Source organism: Microtus oregoni, unplaced genomic scaffold (genome assembly GCF_018167655.1).
Source record: "Microtus oregoni isolate MIOR12 unplaced genomic scaffold, Mior012 000030F_ref0000283, whole genome shotgun sequence".
Taxonomy (NCBI): Eukaryota; Metazoa; Chordata; class Mammalia; order Rodentia; family Cricetidae; genus Microtus; species Microtus oregoni.
In genome coordinates, this window is record NW_024543089.1 from 24,654,201 (window position 1) to 24,670,879 (window position 16,679).

Sequence of the window (16,679 nt, forward strand, 5' to 3'; positions counted from 1 at the left end):
ATCTCAACAAAGAACTCTCAACAGAGCAATCTAAAATCACTGAAAGATACCTAAAGAAATGTTCAACATCCTTATTCATCAGAGGACCCTCAACTCTTATACGGAGCATTGTTCTTTCTGCTTATTGGCTGTTGATCCCTAGAAACCTAGTTGGTGTTTTTCCATTACTGCTCCTGGTCAGCCTTCCAGGTACCAGCTCAGAGTTGGTAAAAGACAGGAGCCTTCTCTGTTCACCAACGTGCCACAGTCTCTCAGTGGTCCATGGATGGAACCCTTATGTCCTTTCCATGTTTGATCTTCCAAGATACTGTGTATAGGCAATAACTGTTCCTCTGTTTTGTTACTCCTACATTCTCTTTGATCTTCCTTTTGGCATACATAGAAAATAACCATGTCCTAATAAATAACACCATATATTTCATTTCCATTAAAATTACTAATAAGAGATGGATATAAAGTAGTATATAAAATATGAAGTGCTCATAAATGCTGGATACCATTATTATGTGTTTATATACTTTCTATGGAAAGTATATAATTGCTTTTTAATGGTCATTCACTAAGAATGAAGTGTTTCAGATAATTGATCATATCTCTTGTTTATAATTATCTTTTATTCATTCCTCAGTTATCTCAGTTTAAGAAATGTGGCAAGATAATGTATAAGCCAATGGCAATGATTAGGAGCTGGGTAAAACAAAGACAGTTTTTCCCTGAAGCCCCTGGTTATTTTGCCATACTCCAGTGGAAAACCACATATGTACAAATATCTGGGAAGCACAAATTGATCTTGAAGGGTTAAAAAATATAGGGATAATGGAAGGATGGATATGGGAGCAGGGAAGTATATATCTTAATTAAGGAACATTTTAGGCTTGGCAAGAGCCTCGACTATAGAGGGGTTCCCAGGGGTCCAGAGAGATGTCCCCAACTAGGTCCTTCGGCAGCTGAGGAGAGAGAGCCTGAAATGACCCGATCCTATAGCCATACTAATGAATATCTTGCATATATTACCATAGAATCTTCATCTGGCGATGGATGGAAATAGAGACAGAGACCCACATTGAAGCAATGGACTGAGCTCCCAAGGTCCAAATGAGGAACAGAAGGAGGGAGAACATGAGCAAGGAAGTCAGGACTGCAAGAGGAACACCCACCCACTGAGACGGTGGGGCTGACCTATTGGGAGCTCAACAAGGCCAGCTGGACTGTGACTGAAAAAGCATGGGATAAAACCGGACTCTCTGAATATGGTGGACAATGAGGGCTGCTGAGAAGCCAAGGACAATGGCACTGGGTTTGATCCTACTGCATGTACTGGCTTTATGAAAGCCTAGCCAGTTTGGATGATCACCTTACTAGACCTGGATGGAGGGGGGAGGACCTTGGACTGCCTATAGGGCAGGGAACCCTGACTGCTCTTTGGACTGGAGAGGGAGGGGGAGTGGAGGAGAGTGTGGGGAGTTGGGGGAGGAGGAAGGAAAAGGGAGGTGGAGAGGAGGCAGAAATTTTTAATTAATTAAATAAATAAATATATAAGTAGAGAAGGTAGGAAAGAGAAGATAGTTCTGAGAAATGTTGGGAGAGGGGGTGAATATTTTCAATACATGTACTAAATAAACTTGAAACTTTCAAACAGCAACAACAAAAAGGTAACATATAAATGTGAATCTATCTAACTCATCACTCCTGACTAATCTGCCATAGCTGGGCAAGGCCACAGCTTTGATATCAAAAATTGCACAGTATCAATTTTTGATCCTAAAAATTTCTCATTTCATTAATTGTTATTTACTCAATTATTAGTATTTTCTTAAGAAGAAAAAAATTATTTGTTTTGACTTCATTAAAAAATAGCTGCCATCCTTACTATGGGAGAATGTTTTTTTAAAACATTCTTTAAAGCCAAGTCAAAAAAGTAAGGGGCATAAGTCATGGTAAGAAATTAGATTTTCCCCCCTCTGGGTGTGTTATGAATAATTACATGGAGTTATCCATCTATGCCCTAATTAATTTTACATGTATTGTTTTGTAGAAACCCACTAGGAATTCACTCATTCAAAACACACAATATGAACCGTAGTTTCAGGTTTTTGGAGAAACACACAATGCTAATTCAGGGACTGACTTTGTCATTTCCTAAAGAGATATTGTATTTCACTTTAATTTCATGTTGTATGCTCTTCCATATAATTAAAAGAAAATTAATATGCTACAAATACCACCTAAAAGAATCCTGGAAACTTGGCTCCTGATAATTGGAACTGTTTTCCAAGTGTAAATTGCTCATTTGGTGACCATTTAGCTTTCATACTTAAGAAAATAGAATTCAAAACAGTGCTACTTGAAGTTCAATTTATTTTTTCTGATGCATACCAATTTTGTTATCAAAATGGGAAATTGATGGAAAAGGATTAATATTATGCCTACTGGGAGTCATCAAAGAATATCTCAAAACAAAAATGAAACATACAGTAGTAATATAAATTTACTGGAAAGAATTGGAGCTGGGAGCAGAGAGAGAATTTATAATCTAGATAAAAAAGGTACATTTTTTTTTTTTTGATGAGCTAGGTTTCCGGCAGAAAGTAGGTGACAAGTATAATATAACATCCTATTCCTAAAAGATGGTTATGTAATGATTTACAGTGCTGTGGAAAGGATGCAGAAAACCCACAGAGGCTGATGCTATACCCAGGAAGAAACTCTCAGAAAATGTGTTACTACTTCTGAGCCATGGCAGGTGTCTGTGCTGGAGAACCAGGTACAAGGACCTAGAATGAAAGAGATCTTTGGAGCGAGTATCCTAGAGCAACCCATTTACCATCAATCAGGTGAGGGCAGAAATGACAGCAAGTGATTAGGAGGTGATGTGCTTGGAAGGATAAAGCCTTCATTTCATCCTGCACTCTGGCAACCTAAGGAACCTACCTGTGGCCTTCAGCTCACTTTATGGGAGAATTAAAATCTATTGTAGGCAAGAGATATTGAACAAAGCAAACATAGGTATGTTATTCTTTGTCTATTGACACCTCAAAGCCTTCTTTAATGCCAAATGATGAATACTATGCATTGTTTGTAAATTAAGGGGAGAAACAAGAGGAGGAATAAATTTGTTAGACAGTTAAAAGAATGCAAATAATTTATCTGGATGCTGTGGAGTGCATCTATAATCACAGCATGTGTGGTAGTCAGAGACAAGAAAATTACCCAGGAGCTTGTTAACCAGATAGCCCAGAGAAATGAAAGAAGAGTCTCTTTCTGAACAAAGTGAAGGTGAGAACGGAGTCCAGGAAAGTGGGCTCTGAAATGCGCAAAAGTGCTGTGCACTTTCACAACTTCACACACACACACACACACACACACACACACACACACCTCTCCAACCCCCACATGCTCCCTCACACACACAATTCTCACACTGAAACACATGCTCACACACATTTTCACACACATACTCTAGTAATAACGAAGATTTTAAAATTCAAACTCTTCTTTTTAACAAAGTATTGCTATAGACTTCTATATATGTATGTCTAACAATAATCGTTCTTTAATTGTTTAATTTTAGTAATATTTCAAACACATTTTATGTATGAAAAGACATATGGCTCAGACCAAAAAAAAATATCTCTTATTACTAGCAGAATAATTTTAATGTATTTAAGGTGTTCATGATTCATGTCTTTGTCCTTTTAAGATGTTGTGTAACATCGAATATACTTTCATTCTCTTCCTAATGCTTACTTGACGTGGAGAAAGCCATTCATTCTGTAAAAATGCTGCTGATGTTCATCATCCTATGATGCCGCATATGACACTCATTTAGTTAGCTGTGTCCCACTGATTTTAACCACTTACCTTCTGAAAGGCTATATAACCTACAGTCAGTAATGTGCTCTTTGGGAATACTTTCTGATTGGACTTCTTAGCACAATTCAGAAGGTGGCTAGTTTAGCTTTCAAAATAATGTTTATATTGTTAATTAATTAACAAATTATTTTAGGAAATGACCATGCAGAATTAAAAGATCCTTCAGTAAAATGAATAAACAAATGAATAAATCATACAGTATAAAATTGGTTTCCAGATTACTTAGAGTTAATGGGATTTCTCTTTTCTTGTTGTAGGTGGGGCAGAGGAAAAACCAAGGCAAAGGCTCTAGAGACTTCATTGGCTTCTATATGCCATTGAAACTTGAAGATTTACACAAGGGATTCTGTAGGTTGAATGTTTGGTGAAAGTGGATTTCTCTGCATGTTCTGGGATGATAAGGGGTTTAAAGCAGATGGATATAATGGGAATATAATTAAACCCTTTTCAGATAATGGTATAATAATATTTCATTCTCTAAGGACCGCAGAACTGGAGCTCTGAGCACAATTCATCCATTTGTACCTATGAGTTTTGTTCTATTCCAAGGTTTCATCAGGAATAATTTTCACGCTTATCATTTTCAAGACCTCACTTCAGCAAAATGAATGAAAAAGAGAATTCTCAGAGTACATTTTATATGTTAATTATAAAATGTTTAAATTATCAATTTCTTTGAGCTATTATAAGAATGTTAGTGAGAGGGGTCTTAAAAATTTTTGTCATGAAAACACACTGCAGTTTAGATCAGAATGACTTGAATTCCAGTGTTAGTCATCATGCTTATTAGGACTCTTGCTTGCTTTTCTTTGGCCGTCCTTATCTCCCTCATCCCCTGCATCCCCACGTACCAAATTAGCCAACCTCATTTTCTACTTTGTTTTGAATCTTCTAAGTATTGAACAGATGTATTTGCTTTTTTTATAAAAATTTTGCTGTCTATCAAAACAATTTGTACATATTCCCATCTTCTTTAATTAAAAATATGAACAATAGAACAACTGTCATTTAAAATGATTTAAAGTTGAATTTTAAGGAACTTTTCTAATTGGAAACAGAGCTATAATTGGGTAAAAGCAAATGAGAACTCTTCCTTTCCTCCACTTAGTGAAGCAATAAAGACTAAAGTAGAGACAAATTCATTCAGGGATGGGGGAAGAAAGGTTGTGTTTTTTTAACATTATTAAAAGGCAAAACTGTATGTCATTTAAGGTTAATTTACGTAATATAAAATCTATGTGAAAATAGACTTACGAGCTGACTGGGGGAGCAATGGGCTTAGGCTTCTTTTCACACTATTTATTGCTAGACTCTTATCAGAAAGCTTGTCATGCAACAAAAACTCAGTATTTATTTGGTAAACAAGGAAAATTTGGAAGGAGAATAAAGAAGCTCTACCCGGAGACTCACTGCCATGTGAGAACTAATTGGATTCTTTTATTAATGTATGGATTACCTCGTCATTCTATTAAAATTCTTGAATTTCCTTATTTATGAAAACAACAAAAAACAGTAAGCCACTAGAACATAGTTGGCAAAACAGAAAATAAACCACTTGAAGGATATGAAATGTTGGCCTTGTCTGGTCCATTTGACCATAAATAAATCACACATCAGATCTGAAACTCATTTGCTAACTAGAAAATTAAAGATTAGGCTACGTAATTAAATTTCCTTCTCGATCTTGCATGTGTTGTCTCTCAATGTAAACAAAAACTGTTTATCCTCCGTGGAGACACACAGTCTCAGAAAGCACAGGAGAATGTTGAACAGTGGTTACAGTGACAGATTTGAAATCTCAAAGAGTAATTAATTAGACCTTCTTGTCCACACAGTAGAAGAATATGATGAGACCACAGGCTCCCACAGGATACACAAATGCAAACCCAGTCTCTCTGACATCTATCTTCTAAACTCTGATGGCTATGTGGAGACTAATAAGTGGCCACAGATAATTAATCTATTTTAATACAAGGAAGCACCTAGTTTTAGTAATTACTCTTTCCACCTTCTGAAAACATTGTTTTGTTTATGGTAAAATATATTGTAAGTGTTTAAAAATATTGGGAACTTAAATAGAGATCAATTACTATGTATTTTAAGGATTTTTATAAAAAAGTCTAATATCTGGTTTAGCATTTCACAGCCTAGCACCATTTCAAAGGAAACACCTCAATTGAGGAAGTGCTGGATCAGGTTGCTCTGTGGACATGTCTCTAAAGGATTATCATGATTATTAACTGATGTAGAAGGGCACAGCCCACTGGGGCCCGTCCCATTGCCGGGCAGGTAGTCCAGGGCTGCAAAAGGGAGCAAGCTGTACAAGATCAGGGAAAGAGCCAAGAGGAATCTTGCAAGCAACATTCTCTCAAGTTTGCTAAACTCCAGTTCAGGTTTTTGCCTTCAGTTGCTGCCCTGGTTTCCCTTAGTGATTGATTATGACCTATCCCAGCAACAGAAAGGAAACTAGGAAAAAGGAAGAGAGATGCGAATGAATTCAAGCAGAGAAAGACAAACTAAATAGTTAAGATGTTTCTGAACATGGGAAGGACTTTTGGGGTGCTTTGGGGCAGAAGTAACAAGCAACCAAATGTGGAAGGGCCAAGAGGGACGTCTGTGCTCCTCATTCCCTTTCTCGGTCCATGTTTGTCTCTTGCCTCCAGCTACCACACTCTTGGGGGAGTGGGTAAAATGGTGGAGTCAACTTCTGCAGATCCTGAAGTTAGGTAAGTGGCAGAGCAGACTGGTGTGTTGCTGGTGGTAGGTAGATCTTTATAACCCCTTCCAGGACCCAGGGGCTGTTTTGGACACCTGGAACACTGTGTTGTCTCTCCTCCCGAATGCTGGGATTAAAGGCTTGCACCACCACCACCACCGCCTGACTGACATTGGGTTCTTAAAAGAACATAAAATTAGAGTAAAATGATGGGAAATCTAGCAAATGTATGTGGGCATAACAATTTTTGTCATAAGATGTTAGAGATTTTAGTTCAGAAAAACAATAGGGCAAAAATATTTACTTTGTGTTGATAAAAATGTAATTCCCCTAACTTAACTTGTATTCAAGATTGCAAATGGATATACTATAGTACATGGAAAACCGATATACAAAAACTTATAGGACTTTTGATAATAATTAGAGAGTAATTAGATACTTTGATAATAATTAGACATTTTCTAATCTTAACATGATGCATGGGGATCTTCTAAAACTAATTTATAATTAAAACAAACAAACAGATTAAAATATGATTGATATGTGAGAGTCTATGGTCAGTAACTAAGCAACCTATTTTGTTGCTATTGTTAGCATAGTAAAATTGAAATTTTATACAGAAACTTTGGCTCAAAAGAAAAATTAATAATTTTGAAAATGTCCACAATTTTATAGGCTTCATTCTCTTGCGACAATGTCATACATTTAGAAAATTAACAACAGAAGCAGAGCCATTGGAGTTCTCAATGCTAAAACTTCATGTAACGAGATAATGGAGTAATATTTTTAAATTGTGAGGGTAAGGAAAACCTTCACACTTCAGTATTTATATTCTTCATTTAAATGTGAAGGCAAAGTGAATAAAATTCCCAACCATGCAAGGTCTCAGTTAGTTTACCATTTAAATAGCCTAGTTTCGGTTTAATTCATAGGAAAGATATCAGTTAAAAGGAAGATAAACCCAGAAGGATGAGAAATGTTTGTGAGGTAAGAAGGAGCAAAATATTTAATAATTGTATGCTTATATATATATCTATATATACATATACAATGCATAAATACATATGCATACATATGTATACAATTATATACGTGAATAAAAATACTTTTATTCGTTTTGTTTTTTATGAAAATATTCTGGTGAAATAGCATCAAGAATTTACAAGAAAGGAATAGAGACAATTGAAGTAGTTGAAATCTTATGAGATTTTGGGGAAATAAACACAGATCCCAGTTTGCTGAATTAACTCACAAATGTGTTTTTACTATCTTTGTCTTCTATAGGCCAAATAGTAGATGAATAACTGAATATAAAATAAACAGAAAGAATTATGATCTAAAAAATCTTAAGATAATGATGCTGTGATATACAAACTCCCCAAGTTGTAATTATTACTGGAAACACTCCAGGATAAAACAGGTTCTGTGCTATGGTGGCATTAACAAAGATGAAGAACTGATTTAGATGTGTCATGTGGCAGGAGAGTAAGAATAAATTGAGGCAGAAGCATCAGCATGTCAAAGTGCTCTTACCTGCTAGCACATTTGAACTGTTTGAGTGACAACATGAGGCAAGTTCACTGTGATGGGAGTGAGCCATACGGAGAAGAGGCTCATAAGTAAAAAGAGGAACTGGTCCACAGGGCAGATTCTCATAGGCCCTTGCAAACATTCTAACTTTGCTTCTGAAGAGTTTCCAGTAGATGAGCCAAAGAACCAACATTAGATTTTTAAAGATTGCCTTATTTTTATTTAATGTGTATGAGGTCTTGTTTGTTTGTTTGTTTGCCAGCATGTATGTCTTTATGCCATATGTATGCTTGGTGTCCTCAGAGGTCAGAAGTGCTCATTGGATACTCTGGAGCTAGAGTTACAGGCACCTGTGCCAGCCAGCCATGTTGGTGCTGGGAACAGGACACCAGTGAAAGTGTAGCAAGGGCTCTTAGCTGCAGAGCCATTTTTCTGGAGCCCTATATGAAGTTTTCAAAGAATCACTTAAGTTAGTATTTCTGGTCCAGACAAAATGGCAAAGAGAAAAAAAATTCCTCCACTTCTTCCTTCTACATCCAATTATACATCTTAGAAATAGTTTTTCAAGCAACCAAATAAAAACTTCTGAAGATAGATTAAAGAAGTGAGCTGGTTTGCAGTTGCCAAGAAAAAAGAGTTGTCTGCATCATGTTTACTCAGACCAATAGAAGGAATTCAGTCTAAATCCATTCATCCAAGGGCAGAAAGAACTCTCTCTCCTATAATAGGCCAAGCAATGTTTTAATTAATACAATTTCTATGTGACTATTTCAGGTCTGGGTGGCTGGGAAACGAGCAAGCATCCTCTGCCTACAAAATAGCACCCAAATATTTGGGGCTGATGCCTGTCACCCACTTCAGGTCTGGATGGTTGTGTGCCCACTCAGGGTCAAAAGAAAAGTAGCTGGGACCGTGTCTGCCGCTCAGCACTTCCCACCTGGGCAGTTGATGGGATTGGGTCTGCTAGGAGTACACAAGAGGAGAACTTGGTATATTCCCACCACCACATAAGAGGTATTTCCAGACCATGCACTGTGCTGCGTGACAGATTTAACTTTTACTCAGATAAAAAGGGTTTACATGCTGAACAGTGCTACCCAGAGTAGAGTGGTGAGCACAGTTCCCACCCAGCCGTCTCAATTCAGTGAACATGACTGCCATGTTGGACTGGGCAGAGCAACCAGGCAGGGCCTCAGGAGTTGGTCCTAGCCACACCCACTTAGCATTTAGAAAAAAAGGCACTCGTGGTCAAAAAATAATTACAGATACACAATAATTACAGATTCAGATAAAAAGACCTCTAAATGTGTCATAGTGTTGGATAAGTGTATGTATGATTGGGAGAGGGAAGAAAAAGAATATAGACAGTTACAAAAGGAAGTAAATGGTTTTAAAAATAAAACAAAGTCCTTTAAGAGACAGAGTAGAGTCTGTCATAGATTAAAGGAGTAAGATAATAAGCTACATAAAGATGGAATATACACAGAGAGTCTGGATAATATATATTATTGTGTTTTCTTTGAATGTTTTGACCAGAATGAGCTAAGTACAGAGAGACATTTCATTGTACAGGCTGCTGCTGAGCTAAACCAACACATATATTTTAAAGGTATCTTGATCTCACAATTTGGGTCTAAAGGTTGCTCTGGAAAGGAGGTTCTGCATTTGTTTCCACAGACAGTAAGAAACTGTGGATTTCTTCCAGGCTAATGTGGTTTGATTGACCAAGATCCCCCAAAAGGTCTATATGAACCCTACACCGAAATTTAACTTTTATTTTGAAGTAATTAAAAAATTACTTCATCCAACCAAAAGCAGGAAGCAGTTTGGAGAGAACTTAGTCCAAATTCCTAAATATTGTTTATAAATATTTGTTTACATTTGAAGGGGGATATGATATAGAGATGAGTACTTTGCATTGGTATGGATAGTGGTTTATTGATATAAATTTAAGGTTTATTTTGTTATATACATATTTCTGCTCTTGATTAAGGTATGTGTTTGTGCATTTCATTTAAAAATGTAATATATAATTGCCGAGTGGTGGTGGTACATGTTTTTAATCCCAGCTATCAAAAAACAGAGACAGATACATTTCTGTGAGTTTGAGGCCAGCCTGGTCTACAAGAGATAGTTATTGGATGGCCTCCAAAGCTACAGAGAAACCCTCTCTTGAATATAACAAAAAACAAAACACAAATGTAATATATAATTAAGAAATACATGTTAATAGCTTGAAAGCTGAAGATGGGTGCCCCAATGATACAGAAAAACTTTGGGTGACTGTCCAAGCAGTGAGATGTCTCTGCCAATTCTAGAGTTTTGGAAGTTTCTTAAAATGTACTTCTTGTTAACTTAGGTAATATTATATCCTTCTGGAGTCTTTGATAGAGTTGAAAAGTAGATAGTGATAGTTATAGTTTTCCTTAGTTATGATAAAAGATAAAATAGATATAAATATTTTAACTATAATTATTTCTTGATAATTGTTTTTTTTTGTATGTCATCTTGCTATCTTTAAGTTAAAACCTTCTTTTTTATTTAGACAGAAAAGGGGAAGTGATGTGGGATTCCCCTCTGTATGCTGTAAATACTATTGATTGATAAGGAATCTGCATTGGACCTAGTACAGCACAGATTAGGGCAAGGTGGGAATTCCAAGCAGAAAGAGGAAGAGAGAGGAGGCAGAGTCAAAAAGACTCCATGTAGCTGCCAGAGGAGAAAGATGTCCTCTAGAGCCCACCAGAATTTGCTGGTAGGCCACAACCTCATGGTGATGAACAGATTAGTGAAGATGGGTTAATTTAAGATGTAAGAGCTAGCTAAAATATGCATAAGCTAATAGGCAGTGTTTTAGGAAAGACAGTTTCTATGTGATTATTTGGGTCTGGGCAGCCAGGAAACAAGCAGCCTCTGGCAATAGAATGCTAGCAGTGAGATTCACGTTGTCTTCAGCAGAATGAAAGTTCCCTTTTCCTTTAGGAACCTACACTAAGGCCAAACTAAGGTGTATGGCTTTGACACACACACATACATACACACACACATGCACACATACACACAGTAAAAATCAGAGCTGGAAATTTTAAGAAACATATTTAATACAGATTTAAAGAGAAAGGGCCATGTGAATTAAAATAATACATAAGAAAAATTGCCATTAAACAAAATTAATATTAAATTTTCAAAAATTAAAATGTAATTACCTCATTTACCCTCTTCCATTAAAGAGATTCCATGTAGCTGCCAAAGAAGACAGATGCCCCAGAACCTTTATTGCTAGCCTACAGCCTTGTGGTGATACACTGATTAATAAAAACCTGTTAATTTAAGATGTAAGAATTAGTTAAAAATATGCCTAAGCTAATAGACCAAGCAGTGTTGTAATTAATATAGTTTCATTGTGATTATTCTGGCCCATAAACTAACTAGTAGTGTCTACCTGCACTATTTTCTGTGCAGTTTCTGGCAGTAATAAATAAAACTACAGATCAGTATCAAAGTTGCAGAAGGGCAATCTTTGCATACAGTAAACAACAACTCATGATGCTGATTGGTTGTTGATAATTATGTTATTGTCTTAATTTTCTCTTTGTTGCTTTGATAAAATACTCACAAAATGCAGTGTGTAGGACAGAAAGGGTTAATTTCACTTATAGGTTACAGTCTATCAGCATTAAGGGAAACCAAAGTAGAACATTAAGGTAAGAACCTAGAGGCAGGGACTAAGCCAGAGACTGTGAAGGAATTCTGTTTGTTGTCTTGGTTTCTCTGAACTCCCCTAACTTTTCTTTACATACCAGGCCCACTTTTTTAGTGATGGTAACACCCCTAGTGGGATGGATTCTCCTACATCAATTGTTGTAGTAATAGGAGCGGTGGGGCTGCATCCTCAGCACCCCGGCCACATGCTAGTTTGTGCCCTGAAATAACAACACACAAATTGTATTCATTTAAACACTGCTTGGCCCTTTAGCTCTAGCCCTTACTGGCTAATTCTGATATACCGATCAACCCATCTCTAATAATCTGTGAGCACCGGTCTTGCTGGGAAGATTCTAGCCTACGTTCATCCTGGGTAGGAGCTTCATTACGTGTGTCTGCCCAGGAGTGGGGCATGGCGTCTCTCCGAGGCGTCTGCCCCCAAGAGGAGAGCTGTCGAGTCTCTGAGCTCACTTCCTCTTCCTCCCAGCATTCTGTTCTGTTTACTCCACCCACCTATGTTCTAAGATATGAGGCCAAGCAGTTTGTTTATTAACCAATGAAATCAACAGATTGATATATGACACTCCCACATCAATCAATGAGCAATTAAAAAAACTGTTCAACAGACATGCCAGCCGACCAGTCTATAGAGGTGATTCCTCAGTTAAGAATGACTACTGAAGCTAACTATTACAGTCATATATTCCAGGTAAAAACTGTGGAAAGTAAAAGGCTTAGCTTCAAACCACTGAAGTGCCTTAGAGACTTCTATGTCAGGCAAGAGCTACTGGGGTAATTTTTTCCTCATGCTTCATATTTCTATGGTATAAAGACTTTCATGATCCTAGTCTTGTGACATTTTAAACATTCAGTATTAGGAAACTGAATCCAGCACTGAATAAAATGTATACCAGGTTCAGAGATATTTATTTCAGAATATGAGATGGGCTCAGCATTCAAATCTATTAAATGCAAATCACCATTTCTATGTTCTGGAAATGAATAACATGAAAATGACATTTGAAACATAAAGAGTATGTAATCAAATCCCAGAGTCAAAATAAAAATCTCAAGTGAACTAACAATAAGGGAAATTAGTTCAACTTGATAAAGAACATCTACAAAAATATAATACTTAATAATAAAAGGCTGAACATTTCTCCCTATTATTAAGAACAAAGTCAATATGTCTGTTCATGTGAAATTTTTTTAAGTCGAAAATCCTAGGTGATTATCTGTAGTTTTCTTCTTCCTTTACTCCCTGTTTGAAATGAGCCCCCAACCACAGCACACTGGTCATATGGATCATATGTAGGACATTATTTTACCCCTTTTTCTAATAATCTCTACAAACATCATCAGAGAAGCATACTTTAATAATGCTTAAATAATCCCCCAGGAATTTATAAGACATTTATAGAGACATCTGATGTGGGAGTGTCAATCTGTTGATTTCATTGGTTAAGCAATAAAGAAACTGCTTGGCCCTCATAGGTTAAAACATAGGTGGGTGGAGTAAACAGAACAGAATGCTGGGAAGAAGAGGAAGTGAGCTCTGACTCGACAGCTCTGCTCTCTGGAGCAGATGCCATGCTCTGCTCTCCCTGGCACACATGATGGAGCTCCGACCCAGGATGGATGTGGGCTAGAATCTCCCTGGTAAGCCACCTTGTGGGCTACACAGATGATTAGAAATGGGCTAGTACAGGTGCGAGAATTAGCCTAGAAGTGGCTAGATAGAAATGGGCCAAGCAGTGTTTAAATGAATACAGTTTGTGTGTTGTTATTTCGGGCATAAGCTAGCAGGCGGCCGGGGTGCTGGGGATGCAGCCCTGCCACTCCTATTACTATAGACATCCAATGTCAACTACAGATTTATCCATTGTTAATTGACACTCAAACACATTACCTTAAAGTGTAGGGCTTAAACCATCCTTTGTGTGTATTTTTCTCTGTCTCTTCATCTATGTCTCTCTCTCTCTCTCTCTCTGTATGTGTGTGTGTTAGTGCTTGATATTTCTGTGTGTGTAAATGTGGTCACACACAGGCCACAGAGTGCTAATGGAAGTCAATCTCGGGCATAAGTCCTTGCATTCTGCCATGTTTGAAGCACAGTTTCTTTTTTATTTTTTTATACTGCATATTCTAGGTTAGCTCATCTGAAAGCTTTGAGGAATTATCCTATACCTGCCTCTTATATAATCATATGAACATTGCAACTAGAGGCATGCTACAAGCTTGCTTTTTAAATAGGTTATGGGAATTTGATCTTATGTCCTCCTAATGCTTGGGTGGCAAACACTTGATCCACTGAGTTATCTTCATAGCTTAAGTGCTCAACAAGGTGAGTATTGCTCTGTAGTATGGAGTGGCAGGCTATGTTCCCGCCCAGATCCCACATGGCTAGCTTAGCCCAGGAAATAATAACACACAAATTGTATTCTTTTAAACACTGCCTGGCCCATAAGCTCTAGCCTCTTACTGGCTAACTCTCACATCTTGCTTAACCCATGTCTATTAATGTGTATAGCACCACGAGGTCATGGCTTACCGGGAAGGATTCTAGCCTGCTTCCATCTTGGAGAGGAGAGCTATGGTGACTGACCTCACTGCCTTCTTCCCAGGATCCTGTTCTGTTTACTCTGCCTACCTAATTTTCTGTCCTACTAAAGGGCCAAGGCAGCTTTTTTATTTAACCAATGAAATCAACACAAAACAGAAAACTCTCCCATATCATTGCTCAAAAGTTTCAATCTAAATTTCCTCTATGATTCAAGGCATCTTATTATCTGTTAACCACTGTATAATGATAAAGAAAATTTTATACATTCTCATTCCAAGGGAGGTATAAGGGCAAAGAAACAGGACATGGAACCAAAGCCAGATGGAAATGAAGTAAAGTTAATATTTAATCTTTTCTGGCTCTCAGTATACAATGTTTTAGCCCCTTCCCCATAATCTAAACAATGTATTGCACTTAGTTCTTGTGGATGTACTATCTTCAGAAACAATGCCTTGCATGCCCTCTACTTTATATGCTCTTTCAAAGAGATGAGAAAAATTTTAAGTGTTTCTACTCAACTTTATTTTTTTCCTTTTGTTTGAAAGAAGCCAGTACACAAGTGTGGCACAGTCAGAGTTTGAACTGCCTTAAAAAGTCCCTTGCTAGAATAAGTAGTCCGTCAACTTAGAACTAACATTCCCACCAGAACACAGGTCAGAATCTAACTGTAGACAAATTCTTCACCACAAGATAACATGAGACCAAGCTTAGTAGTCCCAATGCCTGCCTAGCTTCATTGGGTCTTTACTTTTAGCATTTTGGTTAGCATTCTGGCCTTTGAAGATCCCAGATTTGTTCACTAAAATCTGATTGCATCAATCTAGACCATTTTGTTTTCACATCTCCAAGCTTTTCTAATTTTTTTTCCCACCAAACCAGTTTCAAATATTTCTGAACTGTGTCACAAAGTGACATCATAGCTGCATCCCCATTTAGCGTGACACCAATTTTCTTTATTGGACGTTTCTTCCCTATGACAGGATATTTGGCATAAACAACTTGTAAGTTTAATACTTATTATCATTATCAGTTTGACAGAATTAGCATCCTCAAGGGGACCAGCCTCTGAACATGTCATTTGAAGAATTAGCCAGGTTAGGGTTGGCCTCTTGGCAGGCCTGTTAGGGATTTTACTTGTTTAGGTTAACTTGGAAAGAAGTCCTGCTCTCGATGTGGGCAGCAGCCTTCCTGGTCTAGGGACCTGGAGAGCTAGTTGAGTGCTCAAATGGACTGTTTCTGATTCCTAACTGGGAATGATGCATCCAGTTTCTTAAGCTGCTGCTTCCTCGTTGACTTGTTCATGAAGGACCTTTGAACTGTGACCTAGAACAAAATTTTGCTCCGTTAGTTACTTTGTCCTAGTATCTTATCACAGCAAGAGACATCTTCTACAGAACCTAAGGAAGAAAACTTTAAATTGGCTAACGGATTCAGAAACTCCAGTCCATAGTTGGCTGGCTGCTTTGCTTGGCACCCACCCTTCACCTGTAACAGTCTCTGGAAACACCCTTATAAAGAAAGCTAGAAGTTGACAATGATACTCTCCTACATATTTCTTAACCCAAATAAAGGAGAATATACTTAACCCACAACAGTAAGATTCTTTATACTCAGATATACTAACCCAAGCCATTCAATTTGAAAATGAGCAAAAGGCATAGATACTTCAGTGAACATAATTTAAGGTGACAAACGAGCACACAGAGATACCTTTAGGACTACAGGGACAGTGCAGAGGAAGCAGTTTATTCACTCCCAAGAACTGCATGAAGGAGAAGAAGCTGGTTGTGGTGGCTTAGACTGATAGGATATATTGAAGAGACAAAGATCCGGTGTCTGTCTCTGACAGGGCTACATGGTTTCTCCTTAACTCTACCTCCTCTCTCCCAGCATTCAGTTTAGTTTTCCCTGACTAGCTCTATTCTACCCTATCACAGGCCTAAGACAGTTTCTTTATTAACCAATGGTATTCATAGCATACAGAGGGAAATCTCACATAAGCTCAATAGTTAAGAACACTTACTGATCTTACATAGAACTAGAATTAGTTCTCAATATCCATGTCCAGAGTCTCACACTGCCTGTATCTCCAGTTCCTGGGGATATGCCCTCTTCTGGCCTCAGAGGGTTCCTATATTCATGTATATGTACACACATACTCCCCCCTCTTCCAATTAAAAAATAAATTTTATAATAAGAAAAGAGAGTAAACCTATGTTGTTATCATGAAGATGCAATGTAAACCTCAATTAGGTACTGCTCTAAATCTATCAGTCTAAAGGTCTCTCTGTG